The sequence below is a fragment of the Gadus macrocephalus genome, chromosome 8, assembly GCF_031168955.1.
Source record: "Gadus macrocephalus chromosome 8, ASM3116895v1".
Taxonomy (NCBI): Eukaryota; Metazoa; Chordata; class Actinopteri; order Gadiformes; family Gadidae; genus Gadus; species Gadus macrocephalus.
This window is the reverse complement of record NC_082389.1, coordinates 20,872,752-20,880,092: the sequence shown is the minus strand read 5'-3', so window position 1 is coordinate 20,880,092 and position 7,341 is coordinate 20,872,752.

Genomic DNA, 7,341 nt, shown 5'->3' with positions numbered 1-7,341 from the left:
TGTTTATTTAAACTCTAATTTCAATGAGGGCAAAACCCTCATTTGCAATGATGTCGAGTGAAATACACTTGAATTACAAAGTACAAAGGATTCATCGATTTAGGAATTTAACTGAAATAACAGGATACAAATATTAAGAGCAGAAAAAGAAAACACAGACAATTAAAACATATAAATAATAACAGACAAAATGTAATAATACAATTACATGAATGAGACAGGTGGTCTTCGAGCGATGTCTTAAAAAGGTTAATTGGAACCAAGGTGTTAATACCTAGCTCATGCTTCAGGGTATTCCAGGCTGACGAGGCATAACAACTAAAAGCAGTTTTCCCTTGCTCAGGACAGACTTGAGGGATCTTTGATGCCAACCTGCCAGCCCGTGTCTGGTAGGGGCTTGAATATCAGTCAATCAATGATGTGATATAGACTGGAAGTTTCCCTGATAATGCTTTATAAATAAATAAAAACAAATGCAAATTGCGCCTTGCGGAGAGAGAAATCCATCCAACTTGGTCGGTACTATAGGCTTCCTCCGTTATGAATCTAAGGGCTGAATGGTAGACAGTATCCAGGGCCCTGAGAGACGTGGCAGATGCATGTCTATATACCACATCTCCGCAATCCAGTGCAGAGAGAATAAAATTGGGAAATTACATCTGTTCCTAAATAAAAAGCCTATCTTCTGTCTAAATACTTGTATTCCGAGACCCTCTCAATGGTAGACCCCTTTAGAGTGGTCATGCACATGTCATGATGCCAGTTGCTCCTAGTTCTAGAGAACAGCATAAATTTGGTTTTCTGAGCATTTATCACGAGTTTAAGACCAGGTAAAATATTTTGAAGGACATTAAACGAAACCTGAAGCAGCTGTTCCATGGCTATCTTTACAGAGTCAGCAATACAATACAGAATAGTGTCATCCACATAAAGATGAACCTGGCAATAAAGCATGGGGACAATGGTATTAATAAAAAAAATTGAAAAAAAACTGGGCCTAAGACAGAGCCCTGTGCCACTCCCTTTGTTATTAGTTTTTCTCAGTCGCTTTGGTACATTTCTCAGATCAGAATTGAAATTTGCAAAACAGTAAGTGCATTTCTCAAAATAATTCGAACGAATGGCAAAACACCATGGATTTCCCGCTAAAGCCAGTCTCTTGCTCAAAATCCTTACTTTATTTCTCAAAAGTAAATATCTGTGTCAATGAACATGTCAGTGCCATCAGAATGACAAGTCCTTGTGTCATTGTGTACGGATAAGACAGTCAAATTGCTTAGTCATGTTGTCAATATAACAGTGTACCCTGGAGGGATGTTCTGATGTAAACTATGGCTAAAGTTTTGAAGACAATTATTGTAAATTGTAAGTTACACCTTAGTGTATGTGGGAGATTGATTGCAAGAGACTGGACAAGATTCACATTTACGCTTTGACTGTTTGTACTGTAATTTGTTGACAGACCATGTCATTGCTAGAAATGTGAACATAGGAAAATCTCCTTAGGTTAAACTGTACATGCTTTGCTGTAGGAATTACAGTGCAGTCTTCCTACACCTCCTGACGTTCCTGTCTGTTGGGCCACAAATTCTCAGGCAGCCTCACTCTTCTTCTCTCTGGCTCTTGACCCTGTCCAATTCCTTGTCCTTCCATTGTCAGACAATGTAACATTAGGGTTAGACAAAAGCCTCGTAAGGAAAGTTCCTCTGCGTCCTTCTCATAGATCGCACCCTTTCCCTGTCTTTGTTTAATGCGACTGCATCACCTTCTCTCCCAAGATGGACATCACATTGCGGAATTCACGTCTGTTATGTTGTGTTCCTCGGACTTCCGAGACTTCCGAGTCAAAAGTCGAAGATATCCCAGCTTTCTTGCGGCATTTCTCTGAGGCACGCCCCCTTTTTGTCTTCATCTTTCGGAAATCTGAGAATAGACCGAGAGCAGTGATGACGCTCTCAACAAAATGTCTGCGCCCGTGAAGAGATTTATTTGCTTTGCATTTGTACCACGTTGGTCATTTTAAATGCTCTTACACACTTGATTACATTGCTACTTTATTCCGGTCACCAATTTATACATTGCATGGTCTTGCTGTGCGTACAATACTATCTAAAGTTGTGTTGTTTTTTCGGGCTGGTTTGCTATAGAGGCTAATGTTAATGCTAACGACTAGCCAATTTCATGACACAATCAGAAAGACGAACAGGAACGCTATAAATGCTCCGAAATCGCAAATGATGCAACTCTGAAGGCTGGCGTCCGAGGATTCAGGAACACACCATTAGAACTACTCATGTTGATATCGTGTCGTTTCTATTGTAGAGACAACGTAGCAAAACCTCTACCCAAGTCCCGCCCCTGGAACCGCATAGCCGTCTAATCGCAATTACATCAAAATGAAACCACCAATCTGTGTAGGGTCTGGGAGGGTAAAATGGGGTGCTAGCTCAAGCCGGTAATTTACAACGGTCATTGTAATCGTGCGGACCATGACGGGAAAAAGGCACAAGATTGGCATATTTGGCAGTGTAAAAACGCCAGTTACTTTTATTCCATCTTATTGTTCAGTGTGCACAATTCTTAGGCTTCTCAGCCACATAGCACCAACAATACAAGATAAAGTAAATAAAGATAAGTACAAATAAAAAAAAAGTAGAGGCATAGATCACAATAATAATCGAAAAAAAACAAGTGATAAGAGAAACTTAGACAGTTCGTGGTAACCCGGCTTGGTGAGTGAGCCGCCTCCTTCCAATCAGCACACAAACTGGAGCTTACTTAAAGCCAAAATGGCACTTTTATTCAAGCATAAATTATATATCTATCAAACCAAACAACTCAGCTTGAGGTATCCAGTCTTGTTCCTCCGGGTAGAATCACATCGCCCACAGAGATTGGTCTCTCCACACACGCGAACTTGGAGAGCCCTGAATGAGTGTGGAAGCATGCTTTTTAAAGCATGCTTCCCCACCTGCTCCTCAGGTGCTCCGCATTTCAATGATTGGCACCAATGCTCTTACTGGCGCCATCTGTTGAAAATCTGTGGTACACCACCTCCACAACCTGCCTCCTTGACCTCCAGGGGCGCTGTGCCAGAGACGGGTTGCCACACTCCTCCACCCTTTGATGAAGGCTCGGGGCACCTGACCAGCAACCCGCGTCGCGGCTGGATAAGGTGTTGGCGTTGGCCCGCCCCAGCCGGTGACCCCCCTGGAACCTGAAGGACCTCTTACCGGAGCGGTAGTCCTGCCCGAAGCGTAGCTGCTCCTGCTGCCGGCGCAGCTCGACCCGCTCCCGCACCGCTCACGCCGGCGCTCAAACCTGATGCGCTGCCGCTCACGCTCCAGGAACTGCAGCTCCATGCAGTCGGCGTCCAGACGCCGCTTCTCCACCTCCAGCCAGTTCCTCTTGCGGATCACGTGCTCCCGTTCCTCCCCCTCTTGGAACTGACGGATGCGATCCCGCCTCTCCACATCTCTGACGCGTCGCCTGGGCTGCCCGTCCAGGTGAGGCTGTTCCCCGTCTGTCCTGACGAGTCTCAATTGGCTGGGGCTGGGGACGACGTTGAAGCTCAGCTATGGGGCGACCTGCCGGTTCTCTTCCAGCTCCTTCATCAAACCAAACAGTTGGGCCTTCAGTGCCTCCCTCTCCTGGAACCAGTCCATGCTGTGGGCCTTGTGTCTGACGGCAGTCTCCTCCAGGGCCATCTTGTGCTCCACCTTCATCCTCTCCAGCATAGTCCTGCTGGCCACCAGCTCCTCACCTTTCTCCTAGTCATCCTGGAACCTTTGTTCCTTCAGCCGCTGGATGATATGCTCCTTCTCAGCGAGGGATTCCACCAACGTGGTGAGGGTGCCGTCTGTGTTGGAGGTGTCCGCCTGCAGCGACTTGACCCTCCCTTTCAGGCTGCCCATCTGCTTCTCCTTGTCCCGAAGCTGTTCCTGCAGGCAGGCCCGCCACTCCCTATACGCAGAGTATGTAGGGCACCAAGTACCTTAGGGGGCACCAAAAATTAAGTTAAAAAAATAAATAAAAAAATACAGTATTGAATTACAAAAATATGTAAATTTGTTAGAAGAGGCCCACCGTTGTTTGTTCTTAATTGTATAACCTCCTATCACTCAATTTCGGCAAATTACATGTTTTTACCTAATATATAAAAAGCCCCGCCTCCCCCACCCCCCCCCCCCGCTCACGTAGTGAACCAAAACGGCCAGCAGCGACCCTGCCTGCAGGTTCTCCATCCTGTTCTGCAAGTCATTGACCTTCCGCTCCTTAACCTCCAGCATGTCCTTGAGGTCCTGGAACTCCCTGTTCAGGGTGTACTCCTCGGGCCGTTCCTGGATCTGCTTGGTCTTCTCGTTGAGCGTGGCGCTCTGCTCGAGCCGTTGGACCGCCTCTCGGAGGAGGAGGAGTTCAGTTACTCTCTGGTTGGCATCCAAAATGGCACTTTTATTAAAACATAAATTATATATCTATCAAACCAAACAAAACCCAGCTTTGGAGGAATCCACAGTCTTGTTCTTCCGTGTGGAATCACATCGCCCACGGCGACTGGTCTCTCCGCACACGCGAACCAGGAGAGCCCTGAATAGAGTGGCGAAGTCACGCCCCTTCCGGTAGGGCTCATGGGACCTATGAGATCGAAAAATATGAATGGGTGTCAATGGAGAGAAAATAAATATTTTCTGGTCCCAGTCTTTATATGCCCTGGATTACACATATGTTGTTTGTGGATTTAAATGATAATTTTTCATGCAAAGAAAACTAAAAATGTTCGTGAAGAAGTTTGATAATTTTAGGTTTTATGTGAGGCCGCTTTGTGAACTACAGCTCTTCGCTGCTCTCGACGCATATGATATGCGTCGCCACACCCGCCCTAGGAACTCGGCACAGAGATGGCGATCTCTCTGCCCCACTTCACCGCTTTTTCCAAGGGGAGGATAAAAGCATCGAAAGAGGTGAAAACCATTATAAATCGGGGCACGTGCAGAGTTTCAGTTATGCCGAAGGGAAGATTGTCGGTCTTCTCCACGCCAGTCGCAGGGAGCGTGACGTCACATACGAGCCGTGTAGTCTTTCTCGTTGTGTTTTCTCTACAGCCTTTATCTGAACAATTGCACAATAAACGGTCGAACTCTTTGCATGAAAAATTATCCTTTAAATCCACAAACAACATATGTGTAATCCAGGGCATATAAAGACCGGGACCAGAAAATAATTATTTTCTCTCCATTGACACCCATTCATATTTTTCGATCTCATAGGTCCCATGAGCCCTACCGGAAGGGTCGTGACTTCGCCACTCACTACTATGAGTCTTCTTCTTCTTCTTCTTCTTGGGGTTTTACGGCGGTTGGCATCCACAACTTGGTGCATTACCGCCCTCTTCTGATCCAGTTAATGAATCAAAACAAAAATATCCAAACACTCACTCATTCACACCTTCTTTCTACTCTATATCCTATCATATAACCCTGTTTCTCTCAAAAAGCCAAACAATACTTTTATACAATTCCTCTTCATTAATCTTAAAATATTTTCCAAAGTATACTCCTGCATACCCAATTCCCTCAATTGATTTTTCATAATTTCCCTCTCCATCCCATAACCACTACAGTTCATTAAAATATGTTCCACTGTCTCCTCTACCTGGCACCCCTCACATAATCCAGTGGGGTGTTTTCCTATCAAATTCATTGTTTTATTTAGTGCACTGTGCCCCAACCTTAACCTTATCAAAATTTGTTCATCCTTCCTCTGACCACTATACCTTATTTTAACATTAACACTTTTTTGAATATTATATAAATATCTCCCTTTCTCCTCACTGTCCCATTTGTCTTGCCACATTTTGTTAACTTTTCCCCATATCAGGCTTTTAACTTCTGCCTTACTTAAACTGATATTCATTTCTACTTTTTCCTTCTCCAATGCCTTCTTCGCCATCTTATCGGCTTTCTCATTTCCCTTCACCCCTACATGAGCTGGAACCCATAAAAAAAATGTATTTGCCTCCCCTGCTGAACGATTCTCGTAATTGACTGTAGAACTTCATACAACAAACCTTGGCGACTACTTGAATAAAAAGACCTCATACTTGCCAAAACTGATGCTGAATCTGTACAGATCACAATTTTTTCAACTGTACTTGATTCCACCCATTTTAATGCGACCAGCACCCCCAACATCTCCACTGTATAAACGCTTAAATTATCTGAAGTTCTTCTATTAAACTCTATTCTTTTTGATGGAACAACTACTCCAAACCCTGTCACTCGTGTCTCAGGTTGTTTGGCACCATCTGTAAAAACATGAACATACTCACTGTACTCTATAAGAAGATGAATATTAAAAACACTAGCCAGGTCTATCTGTTCTCTCTCTCTCTTCTTTATATCCAACACAAACCAGTCCACCTCTGGCCACACCATCCTCCATGGCGGCATTAATGGATATACCACTGTTGGACTAAGCCTCAATTCACCCACACCAAACTCTTTCGTTATATCATTCCCCACCCGACCAAAATGATTCCTCTCACACTTCCCATAAACCCAGCACTCTTTCAACACTCCTTTTGTGGGGTGAGACTCACTGTGCCCTCACAGATTAGCCCAATAGTTCCCCATCAATTGTTTCCTTCTCAACTCCAGTGGCATTTCCCCCATTTCTACCTGCAGAGCAGGCACTGGTGATGATTTAAAAGCCCCACTGCATACCCTTAATGCCTTAGCCTGAATCACGTCCAGCTTTCTCGAGAGACACTGCGGCTGACCCATACACTATACACCCATAATCAAACACAGATCTAATCATAGCTACATATAGTCTTTAAAGCTGAACAGCTCGCTCCCCAATCCCTACCAGTCAAACATCTCATCACATTTATTACCTTTTTGCATTTATCCTCAATCTTCCTAATATGGTCTGCCAATGTTACCCTAGAATCAAAAATAACTCCCAAATATTTAAATGAGCCAACTCTTTCCAACTCTTTCCCATACATCCTCAATTTCATCCCATCCTCAATTCTTTTCCTAGTGAAAAATACAGTTTGAGTTTTCTCTACCGAAAATCTGCACCCCCAGTCAAATCCCCACTCTGTCACCCCATCAATTGCAGACTGGACTTTATTAATAATATGCATCACATTTCTTCCCCTTTTCCACAAAGCCCCATCGTCTGCAAACAGAGAACTTCCTATATCCTCTGGTACCTTTGAAAAAACATAATTTATCATGATTATAAACAATAAAGGACAAATTACACTTCCTTGGGGAGTGCCATTCCCCACCATATACTTATTTGACAATTCAGACCCAATCCGGAGTTGGAATA